The sequence below is a fragment of the Phocoena sinus genome, chromosome 5 (genome assembly GCF_008692025.1).
Source record: "Phocoena sinus isolate mPhoSin1 chromosome 5, mPhoSin1.pri, whole genome shotgun sequence".
Taxonomy (NCBI): Eukaryota; Metazoa; Chordata; class Mammalia; order Artiodactyla; family Phocoenidae; genus Phocoena; species Phocoena sinus.
In genome coordinates, this window is record NC_045767.1 from 22,293,931 (window position 1) to 22,314,001 (window position 20,071).

The 20,071-nt window shown below is 38.2% G+C and overlaps 1 protein-coding gene and 1 long non-coding RNA gene across 8 annotated transcripts in view; one reads left to right on the plus strand and one right to left on the minus strand.

The window, feature by feature from the left end:
- LOC116753884 overlaps positions 1–20,071 on the plus strand; it is a 289,521-nt gene that overhangs the window by 122,604 nt on the left and 146,846 nt on the right. The gene's annotated exons all lie outside the window — the stretch shown is intronic.
- Positions 1–20,071, minus strand: part of SYNPO2 (synaptopodin 2) — a 178,683-nt gene that overhangs the window by 7,542 nt on the left and 151,070 nt on the right. The gene's annotated exons all lie outside the window — the stretch shown is intronic.

Genomic DNA, 20,071 nt, shown 5'->3' on the forward strand with positions numbered 1-20,071 from the left:
GATCAGGTACCCTCATACCTCAGGACCTTTATACTCGCTGATCCTCTGCCTGGAACACAGTACTCCAGATATTAGGGTGATCCTACTTCATTTCCTTCAGGCCTTACTCAGATATCTTATGATCACTATTTGGCTACTCTCAATCTCTCTCTCTCTTCCCCCCAACCCCAATATTCCCTATCCCCCTTCCCTGCTTTATTTCTCCCCTTAGGCTTATGCCTATCTAACATAATAAATGTTTATTTAATTATTTGGTTTATCTGCTTCTCCCCACTAGAATTTAGCTCCATCTAAAGTAGGGGTTAAAAAAATAAATAAATAAATAAAAATAAAGTAGGGGTTGTTCCAATGCAACAATGGGCAGAAGACCTAAATAGGCATTTCTCCAAAGAAGACATACAGATGGCCAAGAAGCACATGAAAAGCTGCTCAACATCACTAATTATTAGAGAAATGCAAATCAAAACTACAATGAGGTATCACCTCACACCAGTTAGAATGGGCATCATCAGGAAATCTACAAACAACAAATGCTGGAAAGGGTGTGGAGAAAAGGGAACCCTCTTGCACTGTTGGTGGGAATGTACATTGATACAGCCACTATGGAGAACAGTATGGAGGTTCCTCAAAAAACTAAAAATAGAATTGCCATATGATCCAGCAATCCCACTACTGGGCATATACCCAGAGAAAACCATAATTCTAAGAGACACATGCACCCCAATGTTCATTGCAGCACTATTTACAATAGCCAGGTCATGGAAGCAACCTAAATGCCCATCGACAGACGAATGGATAAAGAAGATGTGGTACATATATACAATGGAATATTACTCAGCCATATAGAGGAACAAAATTGGGTCATTTTTAGAGATGTGGATGAATCTAGAGACTCATACAGAGTGAAGTAAGTCAGAAAGAGAAAAACAAATATTGTATATTAATGCATATATGTGGAACCTAGAAAAATGGTACAAATGAACCGGTTTGCAGGGCAGAAATTGAGACAGATGTAGAGAACAAACGTATGGACACCAAGGATGAATTGGGAGATTGGGATTGACCTGTATACACTGATGTGTATAAAATTGATGACTAATAAGAACCTGCTGTATAAAATAATAAATAAAATTAAATTAAAAAAAATAAAGTAGGGGTTATTGTTTTATTCATTAAGACATCCCTTGACCTAGAATGGTGCCTGTCAAGTAGATGTTTAGTAAGTATTTGTGAAATGAATGAATAATAATTTCTTTATCAGACTGCCATAATCAGGAAATTCAGTTATCTTCACCAAACTTTTTGGTCCTGTCCCAAGATGTAGCCCTTCTCACAGGTCATTTACATGTGATGAGGGACTCACACAAATAGACCCATCCCACCACCCCCAATACATGCACACCAATATGCACATCAAGACATGTTTGGCAAGACAGATAGGATTAATCAATGTTTATGAAAAATCAGATTTTCTAAACAGGTAAAAGATTGTAACATGCTTCAAATAAATGATTTGCATTTAGGTCAGTGGAAGTGTAAGGGTTTTAAACTGCTTTGATTCCCCAAATGAGAAAAGTCTTAGAAAAATGATTCATGAATCCTAAAGACAGCCCAAAATCTACTTGTAAGATTTAAAAATAAAGACCGAAGAAGAAAAAGATAATGGAAATTGGGATGGGTTAGAGTTGGAGAAGAGAAGGCTGAAAGCTAATTTACCACTTATCGTGAGATTGCAAGCAGGTGTGGGAAATGGCAGTTTCTAGTATCTGATCTCTTGGGTCAATTCCAGCTCTAAAGAGTTTTCGATTACAATTTTTCTGACAATGGAAGCAGGTCAACATTGGAAGGAAGTTCTCCATAGGGATATAGAATTCCATTACCTAGAGATCTTTTTTTTTTTTTTTTTTTTTTTTTCTTTTTTGCGGTATGCGGGCCTCTCACTGTTGTGGCCTCTCCCGTTGCGGAGCACAGGCTCCGGACGCGCAGGCCCAGCGGCCACGGCTCACGGACGCAGCCGCTCCGCGGCATGTGGGATCCTCCCGGACCAGGGCACGAACCCGTGTCCCCTGCATCGGCAGGCGGACTCTCAACCACTGCGCCACCAGGGAAGCCCTAGAGATCTTTAAGTATAGGACAAGTGCTCCCTTGATGTAATTTAGATACAATTAAGTAGTCAGGGGGATAGTAGAATTTTAAGGTCATTTTTGTTCTAGTCTCTTAATAAGACAGTCTCTATCACATATTCCCTGCCTTCTCAAGTGAACCTTAAATCTTCCTGGTGGAAGAAGTGGAGTTTTGGGAAATTCTGTTGTAGCTGTCTCTTATCTAAAAAATGGAAGTGTCCATTTTTTTAAACTGAAATCAGCAATATTATTCTGCTTACCAAGAATAGTGCAGATAACCAGGACTAATAAATTGTACTATTGAATAGAAAAGTAGCCAAGTAACCATACATTGCTTAAATAGTTCCATGAATGCAATAAACATACTTAGACATCAAAATAAGAGATAATGTCTTGTAGCTAGAGCTTCTCATCTTGGCTTTGCCATTAACCATTTATCTTAATTCATCTTAGATTAACTATCAGATTAAATTTTTGGTTCTAAAACAATAAACTTTAAAAATTTTTTATTTTAGGTTTGAAGGCAATCCCTTTGTGAGAGAGGCTAAGAGTTATAACTGACAATAGAAGCCAGCATGTTATATTGGAAAGAATGTGAATTTGGACATCACACTGACCTGGGAGTCCTGCCTTTGCCTCTTTTTACCCATATGATTCAACCTCTCCCAGCCTTACTTTCCTTGGTTGTAAAACGGTAAGATTGCTGGCTACTGTTTCAAGATTATGGGTAGAGTAGAGATTGTGTTTATAAGTCAAATGCCACGTAGCACAACAGATTATTCTTGTTATTGTGAGAAGAGTCTGTGAGGCCTTAAAAGGTGTCAGAGACCTGGCAGAACCTTTTGTTCAAGAGGCAACTGCATAGGCAGGCTCCTGCCCTAGGATAAAAATAGGAGGGAGCTGCCTTTGAAGTGGCATTAGCACCGCACGCCTCAGATATTGCTGTGCCAGCCACTGACTCCCTCCCACCAGAACGCCGGCAGCAGGGCTGGCCAGAAACATCGCCACTGACCTCATCTCTCTGCTAGCTCTGGGTGGGCCAGAGTATAGACTTCTTGATCTTTTTTAACCTTCTGTTATAGAAGAATAAAAATAACCACATTAATTTAAGGTCATGAAGACTGATGTTAGGCAGGAATCTACACTTATACTTCTGTGGTCCCTTTCATCTTAGAAGCAATGATAACAATAACTAAAGTGTACAGAATTTTTACTATGTACTAGTCACAGTTTTAAGCATTTTGTCTATTAACTCATTTAATCCCCCCAACAATCCCCAATTTCTGCAAATATATAATCCCCAATTTCTGCAAATAAGGAAACTGAGGCATAGAAATTAGGTGATTTACCTGAAGTTACACAGCTCATTTTTGTAAAGGGAAATTGAAGAATTAAGGCCATAGATAATAAAATTTTATCTGAGTAATGTGTTTTAAGGCATTATATATGTTACTGGAAAAAAATTACTACAGCAGCAATTTTTACCCTCTCATTTTCCTCTATCCTCAGAAAAGAAGTATGTCACTCTCAAAATTATAATCTGTGAAAATACTCCTATTAATATAGACTGTATTATATTTAAGTAGCTGGAATTGCCATTTTAATTTTTTATAATTCTTGGGGAAAAGCCTTACTTAAGTATATTTTTATAAAAGTCTAATTTGGTTTGAACATAAAAATAAAATCTTTTAAACACATTTCAAAATATTTTCTGAAAAGAAGTTTTCTCTCCTCAGAAGATTTAAACAGTAAAAGTTATATAGATTTCGCACTATTGAAAAGAATGAATAATAGCAAAAGTTCAGCTCTCATCAATTTCTATAGAGAATTTCACAATAAATAAAGGATGCTGATCCTGTATGAAATAAGTGAATTTTTGACCTTGTGGGAGGTTTTTGTAGAGAAAAATTATCAGTGCCTGGCATATAGAAAGCACTTCATAAAAGAGAGTCATGTGTATTAGTATAAAATTAATACTTATACTATATCCCTAATTAGAATTATATTTATGATAAATTATAAAACCCATTTAAGGGTTTCCCTGGTGGCGCAGTGGTTGGGAGCCTGCATGCCAATACGGGGGACACGGGTTCGAGACCTGGTCCGGGAGGATCCCACATGCCGCGGAGCAACTGAGCCCGCAGGCCACAGCTGCTGGGCCCCGCGCACCTGGAGCCAGTGCTCTGCAGCAGGAGGGGCCACCGCAGTGAGAGGCCCGCGCGCCGCAGCGGGGAGCGGCCCCCACTCGCTGCAGCTGGAGGGGGCCCGTGCGCAGCAGCGGGGACCCAACGCAGCCAAAAATAAAACAAATTAATTAAAAAAAAACATTTAAAATGGTTTAACTATGTGAATATAGCTTTGGCTGTCCATAATATTCTAAACACCTTCTTTCCTGTAACAAATCCAGGCAACCGTCTCCTCCCTCCCTCATTCACATAAAGAAAAGTTACCATGAATGTGCATTTGTCCCTAGAAGGAAAGTAGGGATAAGAGATATTTTTTATAGCTTATGTGCCTGCTATTTGAAGTGGAGCTAATATCCCTTAAGCAAACTCATTTCCCAACTACAATGGCTTTCTCAGAGGAAAATTTTGTCAGTTAAGGTATTAAGAACAATTCTTAAGATATGTGTGGGTGCTATAGAACAACCTTGCTCGGGCCCTCTGCATGATAACATTCTCCAAATTTCCTACTGGCAGCTTTTTAGGCAATCCTACTCTTACAATTCCTTATAACATTTTTAAAAAACGGGAAATCCAAGCTGGTTAATGGTAGTGACAGACACATCAACAACTACACAACATGTGACATTATTTCATAAGGATGCAGAGGATACAGCATGAAGAAAACAACTTACTTGATCTTTGTAACTGTTCTTCTATCCATTACATTTTTAAGCTTATTAAATAGATCCTTTGATTCATATCCTGGGCCTTGGGGAAAATGTTTAACCTACTGTTCTTGGAAAATTTAAGATTTTTTTTCAATATTTATACTGTGTTAGTTTCTGTTTTACAATAAAGTGAATCAGCCATATGCATACATATGTCCCCATATCCCCTGCCTCTTTAGCCTCCCTCCCATCCTCCGTATCCCACCCCTCTAGGTCTTTGCAGAGCACCGAGCTGATCTCCCTGTGCTATGCTGCTGCTTCCCACTAGCTATCTATTTTACATGTGGTAGTGTATATATGTTGATGCTACTCTCAAATCACCCCAGCTTCCCCCTCCCACCCCATGTCTTCAAGTCCATTCTCTATGTCTACATCTTTATTCCTGCCAGAGAGAAAAACAAATACCATACACTAACACATATATAGGAATCTAAAAAAAAAAAATGGTGCAGAAGTTTAAGATTTAGTGCCAAATCATATTTACATTTCCTTTGTCAAAAACATGGCTCCAGAGTGATGTTTAAAATTAGGAATAAAAAAAAATATAACTCTTCATCTGGGCAATCACCAACTTGTTTCCTTAAGTGCAGAGTAGATAAAAATTTTGCTTAATTGCCTTACCATATCTCTCTGGAACAAATGGTACATTTTATTTAATGATAACTTTCTTGTTTGAGGGAATTTACACAATAATTTCATATATGTCAGTTCATTTTAGAGACACAAGAACGCCATAAAGTAAGTGGGAGTTTCAAGTGAATGATGGTTTTTCAAATGAAGAGATAAAAGACCACTAAGGGGGGCTTCCCTGGTGACGCAGTGGTTAAGAATCCTGCCAATTCAGGGGACAAGTGTTCAAGCCCTAGTCCAGGAAGATCCCACATTCCATGGAGCAACTAAGCCCGTGCGCCACAACTACTGATCCTGACTCTAGACCCCACGAGCCACAACTACTGAGTCTGCGCATCACAACTACTGAAGCCCACGTGCCCTAGAGCACGTGCTCTGCAACAGGAGAAGCCACCACAATGAGAAGCCCGCGCACCGCAACAGAGTGGCCCCCGCTCGCCGCAACTAGAGAAAGCCCATGCACAGCAACGAAGACCCAAAACTATCCAAAAATAAACAACTAAAAAAAAAAGACCACTAAGGGGTAAAATAGATTAAAGCAGAGTGTACAGTGATAGTCCTGATGGTGTGCTTTGCAAATGCAAATGCGAAATACAGAAACATCTTTTATCAGAAGTGCCCCAGGTACATTTCTTCAAAATTAGGAAGCATTTACTTTACTTGAAGATACTAATCCCAGGTATAAATGTAGTTCCATTAATGGTTCAAGGGGATGTCTCATAAGGTATTAGGATGCTTGTCTACTTATCAAACTTTCAAAATTAGAGAGCAAATTTTTTTTTTTTTTTTTTTTGCTGTACACGGGCTTCTCACTGTTGTGGCCTCTCCCGTTGCGGAGCACAGGCTCCGGACGCGCAGGCTCAGCGGCCATGGCTCACGGGCCTAGCCGCTCCGCTGCATGCGGGATCTTCCCGGACCGGGGCACGAACCCGTGTCCCCTGCATCGGCAGGCGGACTCTCAATTATGCGCCACCAGGGAACCCCTAGAGAGCAAATATTTAATTTTGCCCTTGACATTAGTTATTACAGCTTTTCCTATTGGCATAGCTTTCTTAATGCACTTATAAAATGGCAGTATGTAATTATCTAGACATAATATTGCATATTAATACTACAGCAAATTTTTCTATGTGGGCCACTCATTTATTCAAAAGATCTCATTCCTTATTATTTCCCTGACCACTCCTCATTACCAAGTTCACCTTCATTTTGATATGATGTTAGGTAGCTATTGACTATCCACTTGCTAAACAATTGTTTCACTTTCAGTATTGATTCATACAAATGCATAGACGAATTAACAAAAGCCTTATGAACTAACTAACACTTCATCAACCCTCTAAGCCACTTTGGTTGTATAGTCTTAGCCTAATATAAAAGGTAAATTCTTCTGGAGGTACTAACATGTTTAGGCCATCATAAATATACATTTGAGATTGAGAGAAGAGAAGAGATCCTTCAGTAAGATGTATGTTTGAAGTTCTTAAGCAACTATCCATTAAAGAAAAGAAAAATGCTGGGGAAGGGATGGAAAAAAAATGTCCAGAGCTTATCTGTTTGTAAAAAGATTCCTTACTTATACCAGTCAAAAAGTTCCTCTCAAATCTGTTTTGATCTGTTTTGTAAATATTATGAGACACTTTCTGATAGTAGTATTCAGATTTTCCAGTTGATGGTTGTTTTCCCATTCCATTCTTGTCCTTAATCTTGCATCTCTCAATATTGGTAGATCTAATGAGGATAAGTCCTTTTTAAAATATAATTAATAGGTCAGCAATGATTGACCACCTGGAATCACATATGCTAGTGACCTAGGCTAGAGCTTTTGTGTGTTTTAGCTGGGAGGAAATTTATCTCCCAATTCCTTCATTTAAAGAGCCTGAAGGAGGTGTGGGTAGGGGGAGCAACTCTTACAATTTCTCACTGTGGGACAGATAGTCCCAGATGAAATCCAACTCTGATGTTACAACTAGTTGTCTAGACCAGTACATTTTTTGCAAAAAAAATGAAGTCTAGATGAGACAAAATGAAGTCTGACAATGCAATGCATCCCCATGATACACTGATAATTAAACATCTATGCACCATTCACAAAACAGGATTTTCACTTTGCCCGTGGTTGACAGTGGTAGGTAGAATATCACAGAAGTTTGGAAAAAAAAAAAAAGACAACAAAACAGAGGTTGAATAGTGAAAGCAAAGAAGGTAAATACTAAATGGTTCTTTGTAAAAAATTGCTTTTTGTATGAATGCATGATATGTTTGACGTAATTTCATAAAATGGAACATGTGCATTTTAAGAGCAAAGGATGGAGATCTACTGATTCAGGTGAAATGATAAGCAAAGAATAGCAGAAGTTCTGCTTTACAGAATTGCAAGCCCTTTTCTTACTTTACTCCAGTGTGCCCAATGGCTGCCCTAGGACTAGAGGTGTCTCTGAGTTTCAGAATGCTCTCCATTCTCAGGAAGTATCAGCGTGTGTCGAGAATAGACAGGAGGAATTATAGTCACACTTTACAGACACTGGAACCAAAGCAAATCTTCTGGTCAGGGCTTCAAGGAAAGAAAAATTATTCTCTAACCTCCTAAGCTCTGCTTTTTGTCTCATTAGAAAAATGATGTCTTTAAGATTTTTTCTTCAAATATTTTGGAATTAAAGTGGTAAGGAACAAACAAATTTTGTCTTGTCGGGTTTTAAACTGACCTTGGTTTTTAAAAAGCATTGAACTGCATCAAAATACTCACAACACTTAAAACCCAAATGTTTTTAAGGAGCTATTTATATAGAGAATTATAAAATCTTAGAGATGGAAGGCATTTTAGAGATCCTGCAATCAAGCTTCCACGAGGTATAGGAGTTCCTTTTATAACACCCCTGATAGGCATTGCAATGGAAAAAGCACAGGCTATGAAAACAGATAGACTTGGATTCAGCTGGTGAGTCTGCCACCTTACTGACTGGGTGACTTTGGGCAATTTTCTTAAGCTCTCTGAGCTTCAGTTTCCTTATCAATTAAAAAAAAAAAATGAGGATGATTTCCACCAAATAAGGTCGTTGTGAAAATTAAATACATGGATTAAGACCCTTAACACATTTTATATGTCTAACACATATGTTAGTTAGTTCCTTCTCCATTCCTTCCCCACAAGTTTTTGAAGTTTTCTTAAGTTAAACTGAAATTTACTGTCTTGTAACTTCCATTCACTAGTCCTGTTTTTCTTTTTCACAATGGAGACCTTTACTCTCTCATCCATACCAAAATTCCTCAAATATCCAGCTCTCCTACCTCCTTTTTAGTCTTTTCTCCTCCCACTGGTAAATGTACAAGCATATATCTCATATTACAGAATTTCCAGACACATCACCATCCTTTTTGTTTTAGAAATAAACTTTAGTGCGTCAAAGGCCTGAAAACAATACTCCTGTTAGGATCAAAGCTGCTACTCAGTGGGCCTACCTGTCCCTTTGTTCTGTTCACTCTTCTAATGTTTAAGCAGCCTCTTGACTGACTTTGCATTTTGTCAGTCCAGCACACAATCTGATTGTCTTAATGTTAAGGTTAAACAAAAATATTGGGATCTTTCCCTGTGATCCATAAAGCGCACGAACTTCTTTTTAGTTTTGAAGATTTTACAATCATACTTGTTTCCATTTTAAAAAGCTAATTAGCATTCAAAGTGCTTCAAAATTCTCCTTTAGTCTAGATCCCAAAATAAGAATGTTTTGATTACTGCCAGAGAGATTTCAGTTATTAGTAAGAACATTTTTGATTGGAGATAAGAGACTCTACTGCCCTACAGCCAAGGGAAGTCATACAATCCCTTTGCCCAGAGATAAGAAAAATCAGCCAGGGAACTTTGTACAGTCGCTTCTCTAGATGATAAAATTGTATCATTCTATTCCTAGAAATATTTATTCTCAGACTTGATTAGAAGCAGGGGGTCAGATAAAATCACATCTCAAGGCCCTCTTTATTCTTCTATTTAAAAAACAAATTTAAAAGACTGTTCAAAGCAAATTATTTGCAACACACTTTAGAATGGTTGCCTGTGAAGCACTCTCTGAGCGGGAAGAGAGTTTGCTGCCACCTCCTGGGCTTTTAGAATAAAGCTGTCAAGATCAGCACTTCAGGGCCTGTTCCCTTCAGACAAGGCATCAAGAGCATTTGAAAGCAGGTGCCGTTTACAAGTCTGGCTGTCCCGGACTGAATGAACTAGAAAACTATTGATGGGTTTTAAAGAATAAAGTTGAGTTCAGTGTTTTGTGTGTCAGAAAACTGGTTTTCAAAGTGAGGTTCACAGCCCATTACCATCAGAATCACCTGGGGTATATGTTACAAAAACAAATTCCTGGGCCCCATCCAGGGGCTACTAAAATCATAATTTCCCTGGGGCGAGGGGAATCTTAATTTTTCCCTGGGAACAAAAGTTGGAAAACTGCATATTAGAATACTGTGAAGCCAAAAAAAATAATAATAATACTGTGAAGGCAATAGTTTGCTCACACTAAAACACTGTATATAAAGGAAATAGTTGGTGAACTGAAGTGAAAAACTAAAATTAAAAGTTCTAAGAGATATATTTTGTTTTGCTCTTAATTTCAGTAATACCACCTGAAATGAATTGTGACATTTTGCTGGACATTTCATAATGTAGAATTCAAAATCTATTTAGCCCATATTGAGTTTATATGAAGGATTATAAGTGGCACCATCTGATAAGCATTAACAAGTAGTCCAGTGGGCCAGACCATCAATAAATTCTGAGTGTGATTAAAACAAGAAAGAAACTTCCAACTGTGAAAGGGTTGGTATGATACTTTAAATTATCATTTTATTTATATCAGTCCAGCCAATTCCTTAGTGATTTTTAGCTCTAGAGGATGGTTTTGTGAATACTTCTTTATCAAACTGAGATATGCTAGCAGAAAAAAGAACTAATGCCATGTAAGAAAGAAACCTAGTTGTTTTTTACTTTTTAAGAAAAAGTGTAATTAAACGCCACAAAAGGAAAACTTAACTAAGTCAATTTAACTGTATTTGAAACTAAAGCAATTTTAGATTCAGATGAAGTTTTCAGAATCTCATCTTCTTGTGATTTTTCTCTCTTCAAGATCGTCCTAACTTCTGCTTCTGACTCAGAAGAATTCTAGAAGTACCAGAAAACCCACAAAAATTCCCTGTGTTTGAAAGGCAGCTGGAATTTTAAGTTCCTCCCTACATCAGTCGTTCAGCTTCTGAGAATTGTTTTTCATCACTTGCGCTGTGAGCTGGGAGTTTGCTCTGTTCAGACCGAGGTTTCACTCTTTCTGGTTTTGGAAACTGATCACGCTTCTCAGGCAAGGGGATCAATTACTCTAAAAAGACCAGGTTGCTGACCCTTCATCCTGGGACAGTGTTGAGGAGGAGGGATAAGAACAGCTGCCTGCTGCATCGTCAGAGGCCAGCCAGGTTCTCTCAGAGCCCCAACTGTTGCAGGCCTGAATTGGGGTAGCTTCGGGGATTGGGTTGCCAACTGTTCCACTTTCTGTGTGATAGGCCTAGTTAAGCTTCAACTATCCTACTAGAACCTTGCTCAGGATACCAGCTATTCTATTTTGAGAATATATTTCATTTACAAGCATTTCCCCTAAGAATTCTCTCTATATTGCTAAATACACCACACTTATTTTCTTTAATATTGGTACTTTGAATTTATCACAGTCCCTTTATAGTGAGTCTCAAAGCTGATATTAAGTTTCTTTTTTAAAAAATGCTGTACCAGTCTTTTTGAATCCTGGTCTCATCTTTGTATACCACTACAACAATGCTAGTACAATAGATGAAGACAAAAGAGAAAAAAATTGACCAATAGGCTGAATACAGAGGAATATAGAAAAATAAAACTTCAGTAAAAAGAAAACAGTAGAGAAGAAACAAAGATGTCTCAGTAAAAGACTCCTGGGGATATATTATTCTTCATGTCAGTATGAGATTTACACAGACACTGCTGCTGCTTTTTCTATTTTAGTTCTCTTAGATCCCTTAAACTGGGATTCATATTAACAGAGAAAACAAAAGAACTTTTTTAATCATTGTGTGTGTTTCCCTCCTTGGTAGTTTATGAAATAGTAGCTATTGTTTATTGAGTGCCCTTTATAAGAATATTAAGAGCTAACATATGTTGAATGTTTTCTATGCACCAGGCACTGTTTTATACCCATCGCACATATTGGTTTGTTTAATCTTCACAAATCGTGAGGTACACCTATTATTTTCTCCATTACATAGCAGAGTGTACTGAGACACAGAGAGGCTGAATCGTTTGCCTAATGTCTCCCAACAAGCAAGAGGCAGCCTGGGATTCAGCTGCAGGCATTTTGGCCCAAGTCCACACGCTTACCCACTACAAAATGTTGTCTCTGTGTACTTGGTGTTTATGTGCATTATCTCACGTAATCATAGGTGAATTTCATTTAAAAAATGGTTACCTTATGCTTCCCCTAAATCAAAATCATTGCTTTAATTTATTTATTTTTTAATTTAAATATTTGCAGGAACATTTTTCTGCATTATTGTCACTAAAATTTGAGGAATTTCTCATCACTATTCTTTTTTTCCTTAATTTACCTGGTGTAAAGTAGTACAGCTATAGTAATATATGATAGCTTGAAGTGGGTGTTTGAGGAATTTAGTCAAACACATCATGGGTATTCACTCAATGGAACTAGCAAAATGTTAGACTTCCCCCTACCATTTGAGTTATAAGCAAATAGGCTGGTAGAAATAAAAACGACACCTTTCTCCCTCCCTTTGTACCTGTTCACAAGTGTCTATCATTTGGGGCTACCAAACTCTAAGAAGTTTTTTCAACATTTCTTTCTTTGATTTGGAAGGTATAAAGTAACTTTTGAGTTATTCCTGAGACAGGTATAGCTTATCACCTCTGATGGGCAATTCCTTTCATATGTGACCTTTGTCTTGTGATCAAGTGAGGTAATGTAGCCTTGTGATTAGAGAATAGCTCTGGAGTCTGACTGTTGGGTCTTGAGTCTTAGCCCCATCACTTTAGACAAGTTTCTTAACTTTTCTTTACTGTATTTTCTCATCTGTAAAGTAGAATGATAATAGTACCTTCTTCATACACTAGTCATTTTGTGATGACTAAAAAAGTTAAAATTTGTTAAGTCTTTAGAATGGCACCTAGCGTATAGTAAGTCCTCGTAATTATCACTGTATTAGTAGATCTATGATTTTAAATTAAGGCAGTAAAGCTCTGCAAATATAATGAGGGTTTTTTTTACAATTAACTCAGAAGTTCACATCTTCTCTCCTTGAAGTTAGTGACGAGAATGTTCATACCCACATTTAGAATCCATTACAGTAGTTCTTTAGGAGATGTTTCCAAAATGACAATGAGACATAGTTTAAAGCAAACAGAACAAAACAAAAAACTACTGGAAAAAACATAAGGTATAAAAATGTCCTCTCTGGGAACTTTTCAACAGAAATACCTGTCGAGAAACCTTCCATTGAGGACATTGCAGCAGGAAGGGTTTGCTGCCTCATCCATATCCAGGATGAATGCTAGCTCAGCCAGGAGACACTTCATGGAACTCTAAGATTCCAGTGACGACTACTTTTTTGATATATTTTGAAACACTGAAAACTGTGATTCTCTCAGCATTATTCTGTGTAGACTTATTCCTGTTGAAATGTCTCAAGTTATTATTGGTTTAGTAGCAAACCAAGCTGGGTGCTGATTCACTATGATAAGCAAGTTCCCTGAATTACTTTTAGTGGGAAAGGCATGAAGCCAAGGGGAGTACTTTCTTTTATGTAGAGCCTTTGATTTTGCTTTATTTTTTTTTAATGGCATTCCTCACCGCCCCCAGCCCATGAATATCACCTTTTCACCCTGATATAAGTGAAAGAATTTTGGGAACTCATACAAAATCACTGTCAAATCCATCATTTCTACTTATAAAACAGATGCTTATTTTTCAGAGACTGGTTTTCACTTCCAACATATTATCATAGCATCTGATTTTATGAGCAATCTTATGATAGTAGGGTCTTTTCTAATGTCTCTCAAGTGGTCAAAGCCATCCATTAAGCATATGTAGAGTAGGCTCTTGGTGCATGGTTTGCTGAACACATAATTAACAGGTCTCAGGGAGTGGGATTCTGGGGTCTAATGAGACTGTGGAAATCTTGTGGTACTGAAGGGAGAGCCTGGACTTGGATGTCAGATAAGTATGTAAGTCCAACCCTAGCCCATTACTTTATAAGCTTAGTGATTGCCGGACAAGTTGGTTAGCCTCTCTGGGCTTCAGATACCTTGTCTACAAAATGGAAATAATAATAATACCTTCATGTTCAGGGTAATTCTGAGGAGTAAATGAGATCACAGTGTAATTGGTTAAGGGTGTAGGTCCAGACCAAATCCAGGGTCCACTACTTAACGCTATGTGATCTTGGGCAAGATATTCAGCCTCTTTGTGCCTCAGAATCCCATCTATAATCTATACACTGAGGATTATGATGGTACCTATCTCATAAGGACTACTGATTAAAAAATATAATCTATGGTGGTTGCCAGAGGGGTGGAGGTGTGGGTGGGCAAAATGGGTGAAGGTGGTTAAAGGTACAAACTTGAGGTTATCAGAAATAAGTTCTGGGGATGTAATGTACAGCATGGTGACTATAGTTAACAATACTGTATTGTATATTTGAAAGTTGCTAAGAGAGTAGATTTTAAAAGTTCTTATCACAAGAAAAAGAAATTTGTAACTATGTGTGATGTTAATTAGATCTATTGTGATGATCAATTTGCAGTATATACTAGTATCAAATCATTATTGTACACCTGAAACTAATGTGATGTTATATGTCAATTATATATCCATTAAAAAAAAAAAAGAATCTATGAAGATACTTGGCACAATTCAGGGCCCAGAGTTTGTGCTCAGTGTTAGTTATTGTTATGATTTATGTAAAGTATTAACATTGTTCCTGGCTTTTAGTAGAAACTTAATACATCAACCCCCCCACCCTACCTTCTGTCTTTTCCTTAGACCTCATGAGCTTGTTTAAATGGCTGCCACAGCTTCCATCCCCACACATGTCATCCTAACTGAGACGGTAATCTTGACTCAGGGCCTTTGGGTGGTCTTGAAAACAGATCATTCCACTAAATAAAGATACCAAAGAGCCTCCCTGACTTCTAAAATGTCTCCTGAAGAGCAAAAAAAAACACTTTTGCTTTTTGATATTTACTTGCAAGAAGAAAAATTTTCTCAGTTTATACCTAAAATGTGCATTTCTTTTCAACTTAGAGCTAATTGCAAGTCTATGTTTGTTTGTTTGTTTTCCATGAACAACCATTAATAATTATCAAGGAGCTCAAGAAGTAGGGGCTGTGAAAGCAGGATTCCTCCATGGTATATTGGAATGTTATTATTTTAAATACTATTATTATTATCAGGTAGAGGAAGAAGGGTAGGCTGGAAAGTAGGTCCTTGTGATTATTTTTATTAGGACCCTGAATGTATATCTTACCAGTCATAACACACACATAATTTAGATAAACGTGTCAAGAATGAGGTATAAACAGAGATACACATGAGGAACTTTACATTTAGAACCAAAACATGAAAATTTAAGAAATTCTGTGTATCAATAACAAACAATTATTTGTTTGTTAGAAGTCTAACTTTTTTTTGTACTTGAGAAATACTTTATTAGCTGGCATAGCTCTGATAAAATCAGGAATCTGACAGGATTTGATATTTTAAAATTAAATTTCTCTTCACTCCATTGCTTCTGAGTAGTAAGGTCTATGATTTCCAAGTGCCAAATGGTAATTTAGTGTACAAATACACATACCATAGAAACATTAAATTTTTTTTTTTTAATTTAAGAAATTGGCTGTACCTGATAACATCAAGGAAAGAATAGTCTGATTTGGGGGCTTCTGGTTTTTATTGGTCTGATGCTCCACAGGATGGCCTGTAATTTTTTTCCTTTTTTTTAAACTCAGACTGGCCTCTTTTAGCAATTTTGCCTGGTGTTTGGGTCCTGTGGGAATTTACTAGCTTGCTTTATGGCCTTTGGCCAATCCTGGTGGGAAGTCAAGAGAAGAATTCATTTCTGCTTTTTCCCAGAATACTTGTTGACAAACTCAGCGGCACTGAAGTGTTACACGAGTCTTTGTGTCCCCCAGAGTCCAGTGATAAGGGGACATGAGACCAGCAAGGGTCAGTGCTTCTGGGAATATAATGTTGGCTCTTAGAATTTACATATTTTTCTCATGAACTTTTAACAATTTTTAAAACAAACTCAGCAACTGTGATTTTAGGAGGGAATGAGAACACAGCCCACTGCTTCCCTCTGGAAGCATTTTAAGCGTTTAGCTTTTCAGAAAACAATCACTTCTTTTTGATGACCATGACTTCAAATACCCTTCCTGCCAGGCCAGTGATGACTCATAAAATAGCAATGGATTTCAGGAATTCACTCTTTGAATTTGGGTGCTTGCAGGTTCTCGAATTTGTAACTGGATGAAATGATACACAGCAAGGGACTTCTGTTTGAAAGATTAAATCCAAACTCAGACACTAACAGCCATGTGTCTTGTGCTCTCAAGAAACGTCTGTGAAAGTGCTGCATTCTGAGTGTTTGATATGCCTGTCAGCAGCAAAGAGCCTTCAAGATTTTTTAAGCTAGTAACTGTAAACAAAACAATGGCCCCACATCACTTAGGCCACTCCCTTTAAATGCAGATCATTTGTTCTTGACATCTCAGATGCGACTCTTGTGGCCAGGCTAGAATTCAACTGTGTGATAATACTCAGTTGCCCTATGAAACCCACTTTTTGAAAGGGGTCAGCACTATCTAGAAGAGTTAAAGAATCCTGGCTTACTCTCAAGAACTACTGTAACTCAGTCAGTTTTCCTGTGGTTAAAATGAGTTGCTTCTTGTGAAGATTAAATGAGGTACATGTAATCATTAACAATCGTGCTAGATATATTTTGAAGTACAAAATTTTACATGTTCCAGAATGACAGCCCCAATGTGTCTTATAAAACATATTCCTAAAAATGTATGCTTTATACTATCAATGAAGAGTCAAAATACAGAAACAGTGTGATTTTCCTCTCTCAAAGCAGAATGTGTTTATTATTGAAATATTAGAAATAAGACTGTAACTGTTCTAAGATCAAAGTGGCAGTGCTCAGATTCTCAATCTTACCAGTTCTGTGATCCAATCTGCCCTCCTATAAGACTGAGAGGAATATGTATACTCACATTTACATAGCACCTTTCTTCCTAGTATATCTAGTGTTGTTCACATTCACTATGGCACAACATTCCAGGAAGAGAGGTTTGAGACATCACTAAGGGGACACTGGTGGAAAGAAATTTGCATAAGGTCCTGCAGTAAGTGAGTGACTGTGATTACATTTTATTTTATATTCCAATGCCTGTTAACCACGCAGTGGATTCCTTAGGATAATGTATGTAAGGCACCTATCATAACGCAAGCACTCAGTAAATGATCATTGCTATTGTGTTGACGATGACAACTGGACTTCATGGGTGGGGTGCTGTACCTAGAGCTTAAGCTGACAAAGGACAAAGATAAAGGCAAGGTCCTAAACTAAACAAAAACTGCTTCCCCATGCCCTCAAACTAGCCAAGCAACCAATCCGAATATCTGCCACCACAACAAAGCCAACACCCCGAATTCAAAGGGTGCCCAGTGGGAGGGAAGCTGAGGTCATGAGTCCTAAGTCTCCCACCTGCTGCACTGACATCATTTCCAGAGCTCCAACCTGAAAGGTGGTACACCCAACTTATTCTGCTTGCAAGCTCCCACGGGACTCCCCGGCTGGGGAGAAGAGGCAAATAAATCCCTGCTTCTCCAGGGAGCTAGCTCAGTCCTTCTCCCTCCCAGCCCCCATCTCTCAGGGTGAGGTTAGACTCTGCTGTGGATACAATTTTGGAGGAGTCCCATGCCTTTTCCACAATTTGGGACTGTAAGGTTCCAGATGAGATCTGTGCTACCAGCTCCCAGTCGAAGCTGTGGATGCTTTTAGTGCATGCCTGACATGCTTCTTAGAAGCTTTTTTGGGAACCCCATGACGTCTCAGTCATGTTAGTTGTGTCTTTAGTCATCAACTCCAAACAGTGGCTCTGATAAGATGGCCACCTGTCCAACAGGAAATGGACCCCAAACACTTCTCATTCCTATATACCACAAACCACTGGACAACTGTAAATACTTGTGGGTCATTACCATTCTAGGCTACTGTTGAACCAGTGATCTCAAATTGACTACTTTGTGTTCCATTTTCTTCCCTCTAATTCATGCCGTTCTTTAAATGCTATGTTAAGAATGCAAAGTTACAAAAATGATCTCCTTTCCTGCTTCACCTTAAGATGCCTTTTTTGGTTGTTCTATTAGAAAAGAATGCAAAACGCACAGCATTCAACAGACTTCCTTTGCAAAGAACAAGTAATACAAACAATAGCCTTATATAATGGATAGATTGCTTTTTCCTTTATCCTGTATGAATCTTCCTAATTGATTTCCCAAAAAGGCAAATAAGAGGCCAAGCTACATCCTGTGGTTCTAACCTCTACATAAATTGCCACCAAAAGCAATGGAAGATTTTCCAGAGAAAAAGCAGAAGAATAAGCCCCATTGTTCTGTAGCTGACTTAATTCTCCTCTGTGTTATGTCATACAAATACCTACAGCTTGCAGTTTTACAATGTACAGAGAAATGGAAATGTTCACAGAAAAGAAATTCAGATGTTTGGGAAGCAATATAAGAGAAATATCAGAGAAATGACTTAGGTCAGAACAGCTCATACAGGGAAGTATTTTTTTTTAATACATTGAACAGATTAAAGAAGAAAGTAATATTTTAATAGGGTAGTGAAAATATAGCAGATTGACAGTGACAGCAGAAAAGGAACAGGAATACAGATATTTTCAGAGGATTAAAATGGTACCATGTACCCTCACACCAGGCAAGCTTTTATGAGAGGTCTCTAGACATATCTCTTGTATCAAGTAGATGGTTTTCCTTGGAGCTGTCAAAAATGCTTTGTGGGGCTTCCCTGGTGGCGCAGTGGCTGAGAGTCCGCCTGCCGATGCAGGGGACACGCGTTCGTGCCCCGGTCCGGGAAGATCCCACATGCCGCGGAGCGGCTGGGCCCGTGAGCCATGGCCGCTGAGCCTGCGAGTCCAGAGCCTGTGCTCCACAACGGGAGAGGCCACAACAGTGAGAGGCCTGCGTACCGCAAAAAAAAAAAAAAAAAATGCTTTGTGGTTCTCTACATTAATTCATGTTGAATATTTTCCATGGTTGGTCAGACTTGGACTTAAAATAGATATGAGAAAGTTCTTCAGGTTTACTGTCAGTAACATTATTAACTTCAGAGCCAGCTGGATGATGGCATGGTGTATGACCAATCCAAATGTAAAGGTAACCTTGTCTGAATCCTCCTGGTCCATCAAATATAAATAATAAGGTGAAGGTGCAAGAATAGAATTGCAAGGAACAGTGGGAGAAGCAGTCGTCAGAAAGCAAAACAAACACAAGAAAAAAAATCTGTGACATCACTCAGAAATGATGCTAATAATTGTGAGTTCTCACCCTACGGCCTCCACACACATGGGATTACTTGTGCTTCACAATCAGGCCCTGGAATCAGTAACCCTTCATGCCCCAATCATGTGATTTCCCAAAGGAAAACAATAGCCATATGTACCTTTAGCTGCAGCCTGCTCACCTTTTTATATGTTACTCCATTTTACTGTACTCTACCACTTGCCTCAGTGAGGAAAACAAACTTATGCCTTCATGGGCAATTGGAGATGTACTCAATTTCTTAGGTAACTGGGGAGAGAGGATGGGAATCAATCTCTAAGGATAATTATCCTTCTTACCCATCCAGTTTACTTTAAAGAAGTCTTCTGAAATGAGCTAATATATGTAAAACATCTGGCAAGGAGCCTAGTACATAATAAGTACTCTGTAATTATTAATCCCCTCTTTCTTACCTACCTTACTAAACTATGTACATTCCAACAGTCCCCAAGGTACCTTCTCTGCAACATCAAACAGGTGGCTGAGGTTGACAGACCAGAGCTGATCCCTGTCCTCGATAAATTTCTTATCCTTTAATACTAGTAATAGAGATAAAGCACTACTTAAAAAGGAAATGTCAGTCAATACATGTTATGTTTTCACCTCATTTGAACCTTTTCACTGTAGGAACACAGCTGTTATGTTACATAAAGACTGTGTCCTAATGTTGATAACACTGATCACTGTTCTTTTGTGGCTAAAGCATAAACCCTAAGGATCTGCTTACTTAATATAATGGCCCATGTCTATTTAGGGGTGCTCCCAGACTTTTTAAGTGTGCA